We start from the raw sequence: 20,144 nt of genomic DNA on the forward strand, positions 1-20,144 counted from the left end.
GACTCTGGCAGCTCTGGAGCTGCATTTTGCTGTCACTCTGCAGCTCCTGCAAAGCCTCAGAGAAGCAGCTATGCAACATGGCCCTGAGGTGCAGGGGGATACAGCATGGGTAAATGAAGGTGGTATAGAATGTATTCTTACCCCCCTAAAGAGTTGCAGCTGAACCAATTACTAAAGATCAGGAGCAGGCCTGATGTTAACAGGTCACACCTGTAGCCAATAAGAAGAGTGGTATGAAAGAGTGGATTGGTGGGAGCTGGAGTCAGTTGGCTGCTGTGAGGATGAGGAAGAGTCAGTGCTAGAGGAGCTGCCTACAAGAACCATCAAGGAGGTACAAAACTCTGGTAATATGGAACCTTTGCTATGTAATGACAATAGAGCTCTTGCACTATAATGACAACACTGAGGGATGGATATTTTCTCTGATATCTCCCCTCATCCCTTGTCTTGGCTACTTCTTGTAAGAGAGGAGTCTGGCCTGTGAGACTGAGATGGGAAGAGAGAGAAGGATGCAGCCCCAAAGAGCTCCTGGTTTGTTATTTGGGGTTTGTTTTTTTCATTTGTTTGGGTTTTTTTGGAAGTGTCCCTGAAGATGCTATTCCTTGGTGAATTACTCTCCACTGTATAAATTCCTACTGGACCTTCCCTTTGGTTTTTCTTGGGTACCAGAGCATTGGAGAGGACTAGAGGAGTTTAGGAACCCTCTGAATGGTTCCTTTCAGGCCTGATTTCCATGAAGCAAAGCCCTGGATGGCTTTTTTTTTGTTCAAATTCACATCAGGTGGTGCCTTGTGCAGAAGGTCTGAGCTGCAGCTCTCATGCCAGCCCTCTTCCCTCTGACATCCCCAGCACATCCTGGGATAGAAGGAGACAGCAGGAGTGCCTTGCTGTCACTGCAGCTTGTGATGACTCCAGGAATGGATTTCAGAGCAGGATTCATCCCAGCTTCCCTCTGAAACCTGGCCTTGTGAAAGGTGCCCCTTCCCATGGCAGGGCAGCTGGGACTGGGTGACCCTTAAGGTCCCTTCCAATCCACTCTATAATTCTGTGAGACAAGATCTGGGGGGAAACTGCAGGTTTTGCAAAGCTGGAACTGTCAGAGATAATTTTAACCTCTAACCTCACCCACATTTCCCTTCACATCATCACACTGAGCATTGCCAGGATGAGGGATGCCATTATTCCCATGGCAATGACCCTGGGGCTCTGGAGGGAAGGATGCTTCGCATGGAGCTGGTCTCTTGGCTCCACACCATGTCCAGGGGCCACCTCCAGCCTGCTCCAGAAGCTGTCTGACCCCCAAAGTCCATCCCTGGGCAGAGCTGGGAATGAGGGCTGCAGAATTTCCTCTTTTCCATTTGCCTTCTTGGAGCTTGGAAGGAGCACACCAGGGCTGTGCCCTGCCTGAGGAGCTAAAGTGTCACCTTGTTCTTCTAAGTTCTTCTGAGCCTTGTGATGTTTATGTTCTTGTAATGAAGTTTCTCACTCACTTTTATGCAGATAATTATTGGTTTTACATTCCTCTCTGGAGGAGGAGAAGTTTGATGGACTGTTGGTTTGTCCAGTGTCATTGGAGAGGCAGCAATTTCATCCTCCAATCCACTGTCACTTTTGAAAGTCTATAATTATTGGAGCCAGTGTGAGAGCCTGAATGAGAGATGTGGGACTTCAGGCAGCTCAAAATGCAGTTTATTACATTCAAAATGTTACAGCAGTCCAGTGTCGTGGGTGACAGAGCTGTGCCCACAGCTGTCAGCTCCAGCTGCAGGCAGCCCTGCAGACCCTTTGGGTTTGGTTACAGGGCATTATAGACTTTTCTTTGCTGAGCATCTCAATGCAGTAGAACCAACCTATACCTGAACTGTTATCTACAGCCTGTCATAACTACTGTAATTACCATATTCATGTTACTGTTCTCCAATCACTCCAAGTTAGTGCATTACAGTTTAAGCTAGAAGTTGTTTTTCAGTTTTCTTGCAGTGGAAAATTCTGAGACCTTTTTTCTACTTGCACCATTTGCTGCCTTGTTTGCCTGTGCTCTCTTTGTGCTTGGTAAAAACATCTTCTTGTTTGGGGTGGGTTTATCCTTTGCTCTAAGCCATAAAACCCCTTCTAACTAACACACCCTTTGCCTCCTTGGTTATCCAGTAAGACTGGCTCAGTGATTATTTCCTTCTGCATCAGAACTTGCTTTCATTTTTATTTCTTCTTCAGATTCTACATTCAAAAATCTTTCTGCCAAGCACACATATCTGTGAGACCTTCTTGTCAAACTTTCATCCTTCCCAACAAGTCAGGAAATAAACCTCCCTTCTTCTTACCTCGGAGTTCCAGTGTCTGTGTTGTTTTACTTCGTGTCCTATTGCGACACTGAAGCATCACATGGAGTAAATAATGATAATAACAGCAGAGCTATTCTGGTGTGGCACGTGCCCTTTTGTGTCTGATTAATGCTTCCCCAGGGCACAGAGCCCTCCCTGAGCCCATCCAGCAGTGCTGTCCCTGTTACCATGATACTGCTATTGTTGCCTGCTTCTCCCCTCTCCCTCCCATTGATGAGAGCAGAGAGATGATGGATGGCTGGATTAGATGCTGCACACCTACTTCAGGCTGACAAAGTGATATTTTTCTGTCCTGTTGGATGCATCTCTCTCCCATTGTGATCAGGGAACAATCGTGGCAGGGCAGTGACTGTGCTTTACACTGACGTGTGCTGCATCCTCCCATTCATGGCATTCAAAAAGAGAAAAAGCAGGCTGGCAAATATCATCAATTACAGCAGGAATGCTGCAAGGTGAAATGGAATAACCATGTGCTTCACTGTTCAAGGTTCACTGAAGGTCCCAGGCAGGAGAAAGGAGGCATTGCTGCTGGCCTTTAAGGACAGCTACCTCTCTCTGCTCTGAGACTGAGTCCCATGTAATCCAATTTCACATCCTGCCTTTAAAATGTTATTGGATCTTCCTGGAATTCACAAAGGTTGGAACTCCCAGGAGGGGTACAGCAGAAGCCCAGGACTCCAAAATGTATTCACAAGGCTGGAGCAACACAGCAAAATTTTTCTCTGACCTTGTTCTCAGGCCCTGGAGCTGAAGGGGAGATAAAAATGAACAGGTGGGTTCTAGAGAAAAGCTGGGAATTAAAAGTGTCCTCTCTGGGGCTGGATTTGCTCTTCAGGGGCTACATTGTGCAGCTGAGTTTCCAACAGAGCTCTTGGTTTCAGGTCTATCATTTCCCCAGTATTTCCCCAATCATTTCCAGCACCCTGGTCCAGTGGAAGGTGTCCCTGCCCATGGCAGGGGGTTGGAACTGGATGGGCTTTAAGGTCCCTTCCAACCCAAGCCATTCTTTGATTAAATTATTTACTGCTGGTAACAGTGACTAACTTTCAATCAAGGCAATCAAGGATCCTCTTCTCCCATCCCTCTTCCCATTCACTGAGACCTTCTGTAGGGTCTCCCATTGCCCTTGGGTAACACTGCTGCCAGGGCACAGCCTGATCTCCAGAGAGCTGGAAGATCATGGGCAAATAAACAACCCCATCCCAGTGCATTCCACCAGGGGAATGTGGCCTCAGAGAGAGGAGGAAGGATGGGTGGCACACCAAAGCCATCCTGGGATACCAGCCTCTCTCCTCCAACCAAAAATAAACCACGAGTGACCAAAAGACCTGTCTGAAGCACCACAGAGATGCTGGGAAGCTGCTGGAGTGGCTGGGCCTTGCAGCACTGCTGTCACAGCCGAGAGAGGAGAGGGGATGGATATTTCTGAATTCCCAGCTGTCACAGCAGCAGGATTTCTGTGGGGAGCATTTATTTGGAAATCTTGCAGTGACTTCTTTTACAAATATAGGCCCGGGATTTCCAGGGAAGGAGCTGTATCAGGAAAGATCTGGCACACCCTAAATAATAATCATTATTATTAGCATAATTATATTAATTACTGTAATTACAAGCAGGGCAAGACACTACAGGAATTACAGATGAGTAGGGTGCATGCAGATGCCAAATGTTAGTGGGTTTTCCCTTCCTCTCTGCAGTCTGAAAGCATCTGCAGTGCTTAGGAAGAGGAATGCACACACAACACACCCAGCACACGCACGGCTCCAGCCCGGTGTCAAGATCAGAGTGTCAGGTAGAAAATGCTGCCAGAGCCTGGTAGGCAAAAATTGACAAGGGAATCCAGTGTTATCTGGAACTGCTCTCTCCAGAGAGGCTGAAAATCTTTGATAGGTTCACTCCAGGGGAAATAACTTCGGAGGATAAGAGGCATTGATGTGTGCTGAGCAAAGGCAGCCCGCGTGCGGCAGCTTGGAGCTGACATGCATTCTTCTTTTTCCCAGCTCTCTTTTTTCCCTCTGCTCATTTTCCCTGGGTTTTTTTTTTTTTTTTTCTCTCTCTCTTTTTTTTTCCCCTCCCTTTTTTCTAATTTTGCTTTATTATCATTTTTCAAAGCAGCCTGGGATCTTGCAGTGATGGTGAAGGATAGAAAGGATTGAGCTGTGCCAGTGGGGGGAATGAGGACGAGGAGATGAGGGGAAATGTCAACAGGCAAATCTGAAAAGCAAACGTGGGGAAGGGCTGTGTATCTAGGCTGGTGTGTGTGTGTTTGTGCTGATGGAGCCTCTGATGGAGCACAGGAAATATTTTCAGGATTTTTCCCCATCTTTGGAAAGGAGGGAAAGGTGGACCCTTGTAAGGAATGTGCCCCTTGTTGATGGAGTGACATAACCATCCTTTGTCACCTTGAAAAGGAAATAAGCCCAGAAGTTTCTCTCCTCAATTAGGTGAAAAAGGCATCTCATAGGACCTGGGGGACTTCACCTCAAACTTAAGGATGGCCAATTGGACAGGAGCCAAAAAGTCCCATCTGGGCAATTTACTAGAAAAAGAGGAGAACAAAGAAACCAATGGCTTTTGTGAGGTGTTGTACCAGGGGCAGGAGAGCCTCTTGCACCTGGATCAGTTTTTCTCTGTAAAGAGTTTGTTATTTTGCCTTTAATTAAAAGCTTTTTTTTCCCAACACTGCCACAGAAGCCATCCTGCTGATTTTATGCCTTCCAAGGTAGCTGAGCTGTCTTGGGGGTGAAATAGATCTCCAAGAGCTTATGAGACCTGGCTTGAGGAGACTCCTACTTCAGAGCCTCTTTGGCCAGGAAAACCTGCAGCAGTATTCCCATCCTTTTGCAATCCGATGCTCTGTCCTTGTCCCTCAGGGAATGCTGCTCCTGCCATGGCACAGCCCACACCACTCTGTGAGGGTTTGCATCTTCTTTAATACCTTCCAGCTTCTCCACTGCTGCAAAACCATGATGTCTCCCTGTTCTTCTAAAGTTCTTCTAAGCCTTCTGATGTTTGCATTTTTGTAATGGAGTTTCTCACGCGCTTTTCATGTAAATGATTGGTTTGCGTTCCTTGATAGATTTTGCATTCCATTTCTGGAGGAAGAGAGAATCGATAGACTGTTGGTTTGACCAGTGTGGTTGGAGAGGTGGTAATTTCATCTTCCAGTCCATGGTCACTTTTAGAATTCTATAAATATTGAGGTCTGGAAATAAAACCCCCACTTTTTGCCTCGCACATCTCAGTGCGTGAGCGTCGTTCATTTCGTGTTGTGTGGTGACGCCATGACCTGGGCAAGCACAACCCCTCTGGCACAACACAAATTCTGAATTCTGCTCCAGCACAGCCAAGCTGTTGGATGAGCTCACTGTGCTCACAGGCTCTTGGAATGTCAGCTGCTCAGAGTTGACCCTGAGATGTGTTAGAGAGTCTCTTTTCCCAGCCCAGCAGTTGAAGAAGGAGTCAGGATTCTTCTATTCTTGTTCTCAAGGTTGTTTATTGTTTCTGATCTATAACATTCTTTCTCTGGCCTGCCAAGGTCTGTCCAGCAGGTCAGTCAGAGGCACTCTGCCTGCCCCTGGGGCAGTGTTATCTTTTTATACTAAAAACTACGTGTGCATTATTTACCATAACTTCCCAGTACCTATCCCCTATGTTAGACAGTGAGCTTCTACCTTAAACCAATCCAAAAGTGCCAACATCACCCAGAAGATGGAGGCCAAGAAGAAGAAGGAGAAAGGCTGGACATGCCCGGATTCCTCCATCTTGCCTCCTGAACCCCCATTCTAAAAACCCCAAAAATCTATTTTTCACCCTGTGACAAATTAATTATTATTCTGCTTAAACTTTTGTGGCTTGCAGATCCTCATATAAGGTTGGTAATTTTTTCCATGGGTCATAACCAAAGTCACAGGGGTCTTGGGCTCTGTGCCAGGGTCTCTGAGCCCCCTGGCAGGGGTTTGGGCCATCCAGGGCAGCCAGAGGGATGTCCTGGGTTCCAACAACAGGCTTTGTGGTGTGAGGTCTGTGGGGGAAGCATGTTGCTCCCACTCTGCTCCACCCTTATTTCTGTTTAGGGGAACTGGTGTTTTTTGGGGGGTCATTTGGGACTTTTTGCATCTGCCTGCAGCTTGCTGAGGGCTGGGTTATGTCTGAGCTGCTCTATGGTCAGGAAAGAGGAAGATTCACAATTCTTGTCTCCCAGCTGGGCTGGGTTGCACAGGGGATGTTCCTCTTTCTCTCCATGCACTACCAAAGGCACCCAGACAGCCCATCCAGGTTCACTCATCCCAGCTGATGGCACAGAAAGATGGATGGATGGAACCCGGACAGGGATCATTCATTCCCTTTCCAAGCCTGAGGATTTTTCTTTCATCCTTCTCCAGTTTTGGGGTTTTTTATGCTCCTACAGGACAGAAAGGACAGGAAAATGGTGCTGTAGGGGTTCAAACACCTTGGGGACATTGCAAAGTCTCTGGATGGAGAAGGGGGATCTTTAAATGTTGCTATGGGGCATCCAAAGTTCTGGGATGTGATTCCAAACCTTTCCTTTTGTATGAACCCACACAAACCTGAACCCGGACGTGGGCACGGGGGGATGCAATGAACTCAAAGCCTTGTGGGACCACCACAGCCTCTCCTCACCCTCCAAACCTCCCTCCCCTGGGGACCCTGCACCCCAAAGTTCTTCTTCTCTCACTACACCTGCCCTTGGAAGAGGATTGTTTTATTTACAGGTGTAGCACAAGGCAGGAGCTCAGTTTCTCACCAGGCTAAAGTAAAGGAAAAGACCATTCCCAGGCCCAAATGGCTCTTCTTTGTTTTTTTAATTTCCTATTTTCTTGAATTCACCAAATCCCAGACAGACTCAAGGGGCTGTATCTTCACTTCCATCGTGCTGTCCAAAACCTGTGCACCATCCTGGCTAAACCAGTTCCCTGTGCTCTCTGTGTGTAAACCTCCAATTTCAGAGCTGTGCTGGTTTCACCAACCCCAGAAAGGCTGAACAAAGTAATTGTTACTATTCATTGCATTGCAGCAGATTTTACATATGCCAAGCAGAACTGCCGTTCCATCCTTTTGGGAAGTGCAGCTTGGCTTCTTGCTCTCCAGCAATTCCCACTCCAAGTGCCCAAACCCTGCAATCTGATCTGCAGAAGAGGGAGATGTGGCAGGAACTGCCCTTCCTGTGGATATAAACCCATGTTTTAACAACAAGGCCATCTCTGTTTGCTGTCCCTCTTCCAGTCTGAGGATCTGGAATGATTGCTCAGGGAATGTGGCTGACTTATCCCCCTGGAATTCTCAGAAGGATAAGGACTTATGGAATTTGGGAACAACAGAGAGCCTCTGTTAAGTGTCCCATCAACATTTCTCTGTCCCGGCTAAGCACAGTGCACATCCTCACTGGGGTTATAAAGGGAATTATGGATTTTAGGGGGATGAGTACCCAAAAAAGCTGCCTGTTGTTTGAAATCACCATGGATTGCAGTTCTAGGGAAGCTTTGGCTTTACTGGAGCAGGATTCCCTGTTCCTCCAACTCACTCTGTTCATGACATCTTCACAGGGCAGAAATTTTATCACAAGAATCTGTGAATTTGGCCAATCTGGCATCAGCAGCTCTCCAGGCATGGGGGGCTCTTAATTTCCAGCAAGAAATCAGGGGGTTTGCTGCACAGGTGGAGAGGTGGTTCCAGCCCTGCAGCCTGTGCAGACACATCCCAATTCCACCAGCAGATTCGTCCCAATTCCACCAGCAGATTCGTCCCAATTACACCAGCAGATTTACCCCAATCCCACCAGCAGATTTACCCCAATTCCACCAGCAGATTCGTCCCAATTCCACCAGCAGATTCGTCCCAATTCCACCAGCAGATTTACCCCAATTCCACCAGCAGATTTACCCCAATTCCACCAGCAGATTCATCCCAATTCCACCAGCAGATTTACCCCAATTCCACCAGCAGATTCGTCCCAATTCCACCAGCAGTTTTACCCCAATCCCACCAGCAGATGTGTCCCAGTTTCCCCAGGATGGCTGAGCTGGTGGGATGAGGTGGTCTGGGCCATCAGGAGCTTGGGCAGAGCTGTGGTTTGCAGGTAGCCCAGCTCCTTTTGGCCAGGAGCCTGCAGCCTCAAAACTCACAGGGAAGTCATCTGAAAGCTCACAAAGTATAATTGGTTCAGGAGCCAGCTCAGAAGTCATCTTTGTGTCCCAGGAGATGTCTTCCAGATTAAAAAAAAAAAATAAAAAAAATTTAAAAATTAAAAAATCCTGCCTTGCCTTTGAAAAACTCTCAAATGCCTTCCTGGATTGACTTCTTACAACAGTGTGGGCTGAGCTATGTGAAACATTTCCTCCCAGCTATTGCAGAAGGAGGCAGGCTGGAACTGGAAAAGCCTTTCCCAAAATCACCCAGCAGACTTGGAGCTTCCTGCACCGAGAATTTTGGAGCTCCTGGATTCTGGTTTCATGCTCAGGAGGCCACGTTTTGTCTCTGGATGAGGGAAAGCAGCCACATCCAGGGAAGCTTTTAGCCTAGGATCAGTTTCCACCTGGAAGATGCAAGATTTGTTTTGGAAAAAATTGTCAGGCAACAGTTATTTAGAAGGAAATAATTCCCAGTGAGGGATTGAACTGACCTTATAAACTGTGCAAGTGAACTTGTGGGCTCCTTCCCTCCCCTGATGGAATTAGCTCCATAAAATGCTTCGCAGTCCATTTCTTGTGGTCTGCATTTATACATATTTTACTCCATAAACATACATTTAATGTCCCCTTGGAAATTATTCCCTGCCCGTACTTATAGCTCCACATCATCCTAGGGCAGCAAGTGGATGAAAAATAATTGAAACCATTAAGATCAGCTTTTATTTCAAAGGAGGGGAAAGAAAAAACCCCACAAGGTAATTGTTGGAATGTGTATTTTTTAAATTACACAGTCCCTGGGATGCCTCTGCCACCGATGTGTTTTAATGCTGTAACAAAAATGAGGTTTTCCAGTGAGTTGTGATATTACATTTCTGACCACGTGGCACCAGAGGGACCTGGTGACATCTGAGTTGTGCCTCCACCTCCAGCCAGGGACTCACCTCCATCCTCAGGCTGCTTTCCAACATTTCCAACAGTTATGCTCCCACCTTTCCCTCAGAACTGCAGCTCTTTGGGATTCTTTCTCTCCAGTTTTAATCCTAATGTTATCCCTAAAATTATAACCCCTCACTTTTCCTGGTTTGGCATGACTGTTGTACTGATCCTAAGAAATTTGAGCTAAGTTAGGTTCTTCTTTTTCCTCTTTTACCAGTTCTCTGCATCACTCTAATTTCAGGTGAGTCTGCATGAGATTTAACACAGGTTGGTATTTCTGTGGGTAGAATTGATGTGAGTGAAGATGTGTGAGGGACTGAAGGGTGACAAGATGGGATCTTCAAAATTAAACTGATAGTTCAGATTGATCTCAGGTGTGCACATGCCCAAACAACAGAATTGTATTTATTAACTGTATCTCACCAAATTCACCTGTAATGGCACCTGTGACATCTACACTGGGGTGAATATCACATTTTTTGAGACAGTTAACACAACCCTTTGTCCACAGTGAGGGTCCTGGTGGTCATTTCCCACTGACCCTCTGACCTCCAGCTGTGCCAAAAATTCCCACCTGAGTGAACTCCCCCCGGCCCAGCTCCCTGGTTTGCTTTAATTACAGCTGCTCCTGCTCGTTGTGGGCTCCTAATTAGATGTAAGTGGCAAAGAAAGAGCTGATCTGAGCTGCTGCTTGAGAAACACAGCCTGAAATCAAAGAAATTGGGGTCAGCACCTGACTACACTTCTCTAATGCTGGCTGCTGATTAGCTGCTGTTTACATGAGTGGCTGCAGCTCCTGTTTCTGGGGGAGGCTCCTCTGCAGTGCTGGGCAGTGGGCACTGATGGATTTGTCAGCTCACAGCTTTTAATTGGCTGGAGGGGGTGGCAGGACTCGCGGGAGTGGGAGAAATGTTGATTATAATGTTGGTTATAACATTACTAGAACCCTGTGGGGGAAAATGAGGCATGGATGGGGTGAAATAGGAATAAGAGCAGAGCCTAAATCAAGCAGTTGGGTTCTTTGGGTGTAGTGCATTGTCCCCCAAATGATGGAGGGGTGGTTTGGATGCCCAGCTCAGCCTAATTCCTTCCTAACTCAGCATGGCCTGGCCATGGTCCGGCAGCACAGAACCCCCAGCTTGGGCTGCAGGGGAGGGATGGGGGATTCTGCCCCTCTCAGGTGAGACCCCACCTGCAGAGCTGTCCCCCAGTCCAGCATCAGCAGCACCTGGAGCTGCTGGAGAGATTCCAGAGGAATCCATGGAGCTGCTCCAGGGCTGGAGCCAGGCAGGGAGAGCTGGGGGTGCTCACCTGGAGAGGAGAAGGATCCAGGAAAGGTTCCAGCATCCATGGCAGGGGTGGCACTGGATGGGTTTTAAGGTCCCTTCCAACCCAAACCATTCTCTGAAATGAATGAAGTTTGAGGATTCAAGACATGGAAAGGAATTTGAGAGATGATAAATTGTGTTTGGTTCCATGTGGAAATAATTGAAATGTGTGTGAGTGCCAGTGTAGTGAATCAGTGCAGGAGAAGCAGAACCTGGTGTTCCTGTCCTGAAACAGAACAGGAGAAACAGAACAGGAGAAACAGGACCTGATGTTTGTGTCCTGAGTGGTTCATGGAGCCAGGCTGGGAGAGCTGGGGGTGCTCCCCTGGAGAAGGGAGGGATCCAGGGAGAGCTTCCAGCACATTGCAGGCCTGCAGGGGCTCCAGGAAAGCTGCAGGGACTGTCCCCCTGCAGGGACAGCACCCAGGGAATGGCTCCCAGTGCCAGAGGGCAGCCAGGGATGGGATCTTGGAAGAGCCTGGAGCTGCTCAGGGCTGGAACGGGCCCCTGGCAGTGCACTGAGGATGTGGAAGAGCCAGCACAGCTCTAACTCCATCCAGGACTTCTCCAAGGTGTGGATGTGACTCAGGAAATGCCCACGGCAGGGTTGGGGACTGGACCCTTCTCTCCAAGCCTTGACACAAGAGCCACCACTGGGCTGTGACCTTCAGTGGTCACATCTTCCATCAAAGTCAGGAACCTCAAGGAATTGGGAGCTTGCAGGAGGAAAACCTTGGTGAGAGCTGGAGGATGAGCCAAACTAACAAAGAACTAATTGCAATGAGGACAGAAGAGAAATAACCCAAACAAACTAAAAAAATCTGTCAATTCCTATGGAATCACAGAATCCTGGGTTGGAAGAGACCTTCAAGCCCATGGAGTCCAGCCCAGCCCCAAGAGCTCAGCCAGCCCCTGGCACCCAGTCTGAGGTACATCCACAGGGTGCTGTGTGCTAAAACTGAATCTCCCCCATCAAACAGGACATAGACTTGCAAACAGAGGTGGAGGAGACTCCAGATTTGTTTAGAAACCTGTTTTTTTCCACATTTGCTGTGGACATCTATGTGAACAAAACACTCCATCCTCTGGAAGCTTTGTGGTTTGGCAACACCAGCTGAGCTCTCTGGGCCTGTGACTGCCTGTGGGACCTGCCATGGTGCCAGGAAAAGCATTGCACAGAGTTACAGAATGACCAGGTTGGAAGACCTGTTTTTCTCATTGAATTGTTGAATGGTTTGGGTTGGAAGGGGCCATCAGGATCATCCAGTTCCATCCCCTGCCACGGGCAGGGACATTTGTCATTGGACCAGGTTGCTGCAAGCCTGGCCTTGAAGAGAGGGAATAAAAAATGGGGATGTTTGTGCAGCCTCTGGGAGTTGTGTTGGAGAAGGTTGGTTTGGGGAATGTGTAAAATCACATAAACCCAAACTTTGCCTTTCTCCTTCACACACAAAATTCACAGAATGGCCAGGCTGGAAGAGACCTTCAAGGCCATGGAGTCCAGCCCAGCCCTGGCACCCAGTGCCACATCCAGGCTGTCAAACACACCCAGGGCTGGGGACTGCACCACCTCCCCGGGCAGCCATTGCAGAACTTTATCCCCCTTGCTGGAAAAGCTTTTTCCTGCTCTCCAACCTGGATTTCCCTTGGCACAGCTCGAGGCTCTGGTTGTATTGGTGCTGCTGGAGAAAGAGACTGAGGTTTGAACTAATTGCTACAAGGAACCAAACAAAAAAAACCAACAAAACCAAAAACAAAAACCGGAACAAGCTAAAAGCATCTGTCAATTCCTGTAGCTGAGGTTTGTGTTCTGCCACAAGCTCGAGGCAAGAATCATTGTCACACCCAGCCACGGACAGTGTGTGGGTTTCTCTCTTTGCAAGAGCCATAAGTTTAAAAAATTTATTGATTTTATAATTAAGGAACTCTGCAATACATAAAGTTAAAAGCCGTGCAAGCGTCTACACGGAGACCACATAAAGATAAACAAACATTTAGATTTAACACAGCATAAGTGCAATAATCACCCATAAATGTAGTCATCACCAACTGTTTAATCTAGATCAGTAGCAAACAAAAGAATAGATGGGATGGAAATTATTATTTGTACTAGGGGAGCTGCAGAGGCCACAGGCAAGATCACATCTCTGCTGTGGCAGGCAGCACCCACATGCATAATGAGAGGCAGCCCTGGTGAAAACAGCTCCAAAATTAAGTCCAAATTCAAGAAGAGGAGCAGTGGAAGGAGGGACATGCTCCCATCTGGAGGTCACCAGACTGCCAGGGTGAAGCTGAGTCCTCCTGGTGCCCAGATCCACTTCCACCCCAGAGCATACAAATGAGATTACACTGGAAATTGGTTTTATTTCTTTTATATAACTTTTATATAACATAAAATCATCAGGAAAAATAACGTGATTTCTTCACAGGCTGTTTTGGCAGGGGTAGAAGCACTTTTTTAGCTGAGTTCATGGACCACCTGCCCAGTGTGTGGGGAGAAACTCTCCCTCTTTCCTTCTCTGCTTTTTTTTTGCTCTTTAGACATCACAAAATGTTCACTGAGCAGGAACTCTGGACATGCTGTCCCAGCAAGGAGCTCACAGGGTCGTTTTTCTTCTGCTGCTGCAGTCACAGGGTAGGATTCGTCTCATTTAACTGGAGATATTTATATTTAAGATACCTCCCTTGATGCTCAGCAGAAAAAAAAAAAAAAAAATCCTTTTTTAGCTTTATAGGGAATGTTCAGACATTTATACAAGGCATTGCAGCCCCTGAGTGTGAGCTGAGGGCTGTCTGCAGTGGGGTGATGCCTCAGCCAGGGGTGCCCATTGTGGTGGACGTGTCCCAAATCCCCAAACCTTTCTCTCATTTAACTGGAGAGATTTATATTTAAGATACCTCCCTTGATGCTCAGCAGAAAAAAAATAAAAATTAAAACCCCTTTCTTAGCTTTTTAGGGAATGTTCAGAGATTTATCCAAGGCATTGCAGCCCCTGAGTGTGAGCTGAGGGTGATGCCTCAGCTGGGTGCCAGGGGTGGCCAACGTGGTGGAGGTGTCCCAAATCCCCAAACCCCCAAATCCAAAGCCTCTCCCTTCCCTGCTGCAGCAGAAATTTGGAGAATGCTCTCCCAGACCATCCCACAGGGCACAGGAGGGATGAGGAGTGGGATGGACTCGCTGTTGGTCACCACCTCCTGCCTTTGCCCCATCTCTGCTGCCTGGGACATTTCCTCTGCCATGTGCTGCCCCTGGCATCGTTGGCCTGATGAGCCTTTCATGGTTTCTCCAGCTCCTTGAATATAATGGAGGTTAATTTACCACCTTAAACTGCTGCAGCATGTCAAAGCCATGAAGAAAAAGCTGTGCATTGTCTCTCCTGTTGCCCAGCCTCCCTCTGCTCCAGTGAGGGCTGTGGTCCCAGGTTGTGCAGAATATGTCAAGTTTCACGTTGTCTAATTCCCCCCCAAAACAGATTTTTCAGAAATAAAGACAACTCCTGTGGCTTTGCAATTAAATATTAAAAGGCCTTGATTAAAGAGCCATAAATCACTGAAAGGCCTTTAAATTTCTGTGATGTCTCCTGGCCTGGCATTGCAATCTCTGACTGCAATCTCATTTTGCAGTGGTGAGAGACAGGTACCTCCCAATATTGGCCATCAGCTCTTGATGTCTACAAGGTAAAGGATAATGGGGAAGGAGTGAAAGAAACATTTAAATCAGGGTAATAAAAATGTGCTGGTGGGACAAGAAGTGAGCAGGGGAGCTGGAAATGGGTGCAGCAAGTGTGGAATGGGGCAAAGTGTAAGTTTAAAATCTCCTGGTGTGGTGGAAGGTGGCCCTGCCCATGGCGGGAGTGGAATGAGATTTTAAGATCCCTTCCAACCCAAACTGCTCTGTCATTCTCTGATTTTCACCTGTGGCTTTGTCCTGCTCAGTTCAGGGATTCCTGTGCAGGATGGAAGCAGAGCTGTGGTGCCTGCAGGGCTGGGGGTTCTCCCTGCAGTCCTGTGTGCTCCAGACCTGCTGCCCTGGAGAGGATTCCTCATCACATTCCCTCTGCTGTGGTGCAGGAATGAGCTCCAGAGTGTTCCATGAGCACAGCTGGCCCTGGAGTGGAGCAGGGGAGGGATGAGGAATATCCTCATCATCCCCATAAACTCCAACTTCACCTCGTTCAGCTGAGACCCATCTGATGCTCTTTAAGCTCTCCTTTCAAGCCCACCATGAGTCCATTCCTGATGTTCTGGCATGCAGAGGGAGATGGAGAAACATCCTCCTCTCCACTCTGGGCACCAGGACTGACAGATCCAGGATCTGCTCCTGGTCTGTGTGTAGAATCCTGGGATCTTCAGGCCTGGAAAAGTCCTGTGCAGGAGCACTGGCTCAGGGACATGCCAGGAGAATATTGGCAAATTCTCCTTCTGTTTTGGAACCCCCAAAACCCTCATGCCTGGTCTATCACCAGCCAAGGGGGTGAAGAGGGGCTCCTCACTCCTGCCCCTCCTGTGCTGCAGAATTTAATGCAACGTCTCGAAACGTGGCAAGGAAATGAATTATTTGGAAATGATGTGCAGGAAGGGAGGGTCAAACCTAGTGGATAATTTATTCATTACTAATATCTCCAGCAGCTGTAATTGAGGTGCTCTTTTAATTGTCCAAGCCACTCCAAAAAAACCCCAGCTTTTCTAATAATGGCTTGGAAGGTAACTTGTCATTCAGCTGTATAAACCTCTATCAAAGCTGGGTTTTGACTGGCTGATGGCATCACCCACTGCCTTGACTTTATTTTAGCTTATTAAAATTGATCCTAAATAAACCTGATCTGTCCCAAATTTTTTTTTCTTAAATTAATTTGAATGCAATTTGTTCTCAGCGAGATTTTCTGCCATGTTGCATCTCGCAATGCAAACACGAGTTTGTTGGGTCACTCTAATTAATTTGATTTTGTATCTCAGCCCTCCTACCCATCACCAGCACTAAATGGAATTATTTAGAAATAACAGAGATAATGCTGGCAAAATAACATGCTGTGACAGGACCAAGCTTTGCTTCTTTAGGAGAGAAAAAAAAAATAATAATACACAACATATTGAGGTGGTTTATTTTTTGATTAAACGCTTCTGCTTCGCCTCGGCATTTATCTTTCTGAGACAGCTCCAGATCAGAGCAAATGCATCATTCCATTACCATTATCTCTCTGTACATTTGAGTGGGGGTCCCCAGATAATAAAGGGCTACAACGTGCGTGGCCAGCTCACACCTCCAGCAGCTCTGATTCCTTCAAGAGGATTTCTACAGGAGGAGTTGGCAGGGAAGGGAAGGGGGGGGAGGTTTCTGCCTGGTTGCTTTGTGGGGGGGGGGGGGGGGGGGGAGGCAAATGGCTTCAAAGAGATGAGTGGAACAACTTAATTCAGAGATTTTTATAGGAATATTGGTGTCAGGAGCTGCACACAGCGACCTGGGCTTGAGGAGATGGTGTTGGGTGGTTTTATTCAAAAGCTTTGACACAAGAGCTGAGCAACTTGAGGATGTGAGATATCCCCTGCTCCTGGAGGGTTTGGAAAGAGGAAGGGGAGACAGGCAGGTGTTGCAGGTGATCCAAAGCATGGGAGGGATTTGGGGTGAATGAATTCCCAAAAGGAGCATGATGGTGTAGTGGTTTTGTGCAGATTCTTTGTTTCTTTTTTCTGTTAAGGTCAGGATTAAATGCCTGAGATGTTATTTCTTGTTGGGACTCAGATTTTTATTAGTTCTCATCCATGTCACAGTCTCACAAACCCTGAGTTCTACAGAACTTCACTCTCACAAACTAAAAATGGAGCCCAATCTCTCTCTCTCCAAGGCCTTTTAAGGATGAACTGTCTAATTGAGAAATGACACCTGAATTATTTTCACTTTTAACCCAATAACCAACAACCCCTGCCTGCAATGGGGACTTTTTTATCCAATTACACAAAACCACCCAAACCCATGGAGAAGACGGTGAAGAAGGAGAAAGTGAAGAAGAAGGAGAAGGAGAAGGAGAAGAAGGAGAAAGAGGGGAAGGAGGAGAAGAAGGAGAGGAAGAAGGTGAAGAAGAAGGACCAGCACTGCCCCAAAACCTCCATCTTGCTTTATATCTATTCCTGCATTCTAAACCTTTAAACTCTGAGTTTCCCCCCCTGTGATCTCACACACTCCTGTCCAAACTGCACACCCACAATCCCAGTTCCACCATTCCATTCTGGAAGCTTCTCCAGGCCTCAGGTCAGTGCAGGGTTCTCCTGGGGGTCAGTGCCTGGCAGCACAGAAAGTCTCCAATTCTCAGTAATCAGCATTCCAACATTTTGGGTTCACCAGTTTGTGATTTCCCTGCCAATGCACTGGTTTGGGTGAGTGGTGGAATAAAATAATCCAGAATAATCCTGGGTGAGAGAAAAATCCATCGTGCCCTTGTTGCTCCTGAATTAGGGAGAGTTTTCCATGAGGTGGGGCAGTGGGGAAAGCAGAGAGGAGAAGGTCTCAGCATGACCCAGAAACAGAATAAATACTGGTGAAAGGAACATCCACAGGGATAACACGTGTTAAAGGGTGTTCCTCTATAGAGGGGGGATTTTGCTGATGTGAGTGTGGGTGGTGGCCCCAAGCACCCCCAGTGGCTTTGGCCAAAGGCTGAATTCCAGACCATTATCCCAATCTGCTTGGAAATATACATTCAAGTGGAAGGAGGTAAAAAAGAATGGAATTAGGAGGGAAAAAATTGGAATGTGTACACTTGAGGCGCTGCACCATCAGTTTGTAGCACTGCAAAGGGACCACAGGTCTGCAAAGGTGTTTTTGGGCACAGTCCATTTTCACCACAGATGAATCCAGCCAGGATGACAGGAGAGAGAATTCCCTGTGTTTGGTACTGGTCCTACCAGTGAACAAAGGGGAGAAAGCAGATGTCTTCATGTGAATATTCACTTATATTGAATATATTTCTATTTTTACTGAAGTTTTTAGGAAGGGTTGACTGCACCAGCCCCAGTCCAGCATTCCAGAAAGGACCTGCTCTTGTGAATTTGGGAACATGATAAGAGGTCCTTTCTGAAGGGCCCAGCAGCATTTCTCAGTCTGTAAGCCCAGGGTACCCCACACCAGCTCTTTAACAAGTGACACTGCCCATCAGGGAAATATCTTCCTCTTGCCCTTCCTGTTTGTTTCCTCAGTCTCTCCCCCCTCTTTTCTGTCATTTCTCCCTCTGCTCTCCCTCCCTGATGCCATGGTGATGGAGCTGACACGTAAGAACAGCTATTCTTCACTGGGGTTCCCACAGCATCCCGAGATGAGCTCCTGCTCCTCCCCCTCTCCTGTCTCCCACCTTCCCTAAGTGGGTAAATCTGAGTGCTGCCAAACCCACGTGCTAAAAAAGATGGGCCAACATTCCCCCTCCTCCCTCCCTGCTTCCAACTGGCTCTAAAAGCATGAATTGCTGCAAGGAAATAAAAAATAGCATAAACGTTGGGCTTGGTTTGTGGGTTTTTCTGGTTTTCTTCGGAGCTCGGGGTTCTAACGAAATAAATCTTTCACTCCCTGCTGTCTGCAGGGCCCACTGCTGGTTCGGGGCATTTTCAGCCAGATTTGACAGGCAGCAGGGAGATCTTATTCCTGAAAGTTTTTGGAAGTAGTTTTTGGCTGGGTGGATGTTCCCTGAGTGAGAGAAATGCCAAGGTAGGATTTACAAATCCCCCTATTCAGGATTAGCCTCCAGCAACATCCACAATTAGCTGTGAGATCTGGTAGGCTGTCAAGTGCATTTTATGTATCCTTTCCCCACTATCTGAGGGAGGCAAACTTCCCAAAAGACCTTTCTAGAGTGTTACCAACTGCAGATTCTGTGAAAATCCCTGCAGCTCTATCCTGGCTCCTCATCTCTCTCCTGGTACCCACTGGAGCTGCACCAGCAGCAAGTCTGGCCCAGGTTCTGCAATCCCAAATCAAAGCCCTAATCTGTGGATAAGGCCCTTCCCTTCTTCAGGCTGTCATATTTCCCTTTGGATTTATTCTGATTTAAGGGCTGCTTCTCCTCAGATGAATCCAGCCTTCCCCTCTGTCCTTCCAGACACTCTCCAGCTCCTCCTGGGTGTCCCTGGGCTGTTTTCCTCTGATTTCTCCATCTCATCCCTCCATCCCCACTCCTCCTTCCCCTCTCTCCTTCCAGACACTCTCCAGCTCCTCCTGGGTGTCCCTGGATTGTTTCCCTCTGATTTCTCCATCTCATCCCTCCATCCTCACTTCTCCTTCTCCTCTCCCTTTCCAGACAGTCTCCAGCTCCTCCTGGATGTCCCTGGACTATTTCTCTCTGACTCTTTATCTATTTCTCCATCTCATCCCTCCATCCCTACTCCTCCTTCCCCTCTCTGCTTCCAGACAGTCTCCAGCTCCTCCTGGGTGTCCCTGGGCTGTTTCCCTCTGACTCTTTACCCATTTCTCCATCTCATCCCTCCATCCCTACTCCTTATCTTGCCCCAAAGCTCTCCAGCCCTCCTGAGCAGGGATTGATTGCTCTTCCTCCTGGTATTGTCCTCCAAAATGAAACAACAATGAATTCCTCCGACTTTCTGTGGTTGTATCTTATCACTCCACCTGCCTGCTTCCAATATTATTCCCTTTCACTCCTTTCCCGTTGTCCCCTCTCAGATCCCCTCATTTAATTGGCCAGCCCCAGCCTGGGTTTTGTAGTCTCCTTATCATGATGGGCTGAGTGCTCCCCTGGCTCCCATCTCACCCTGCCTCCCTCCACCTGCCCCTCTCCCCTGTCCCTCCTCCTGCTGTTTTGTTTGGCCAAATGACAGCCTCGGTGTGACCAGAGGCGATAATGGTCGGCAAATATTTGAAGGGGGAAGGAGAAAAATTGTCCCTGGGGGAGTTTGAACGGGGAGGGCAGGGATGGGGAGGGTTGGGATGGGGTTGGGAAGATGTGCAGATGATGCTGTCGGCCTGAGGACATCATAAATCCCCTCTGGGTGGGAGGATGGGGATGGGGAAGGAGCATCTCTCTCATCTCTCTCATCCCTTGGAATGGGCAGGTGCTCTCTGGAAGGGGCATTTTGCTGGGGAGATTGGAGTTGGAGCAAGGGGGCAGAGAAGAGGGGATGGGAAGGGAGAAAACAGGAATGAAATAGCAGCAAAGAGGGGAAACTTGGGCTGGGAACTCTGGAAATCTTTAACTTGAAGGGTTGGTGAGCTGGTGCCTGAATCCAAGTGCTAACACGGACTGGAGCACACACTGATGGGAAGGAGCTCTGGAGAGGAAGGGGACAGTCAGACCCTGCAGGTCTGTGGCTCCTGTGAATTGCTGGATTTGCCCCTGGGACAATATAAAAGGAGATTTTGCTTCCCTCAAAAACACCCAAAAAAGTGA

This window comes from Molothrus ater, chromosome 5, assembly GCF_012460135.2.
Source record: "Molothrus ater isolate BHLD 08-10-18 breed brown headed cowbird chromosome 5, BPBGC_Mater_1.1, whole genome shotgun sequence".
NCBI classification, from domain to species: Eukaryota; Metazoa; Chordata; class Aves; order Passeriformes; family Icteridae; genus Molothrus; species Molothrus ater.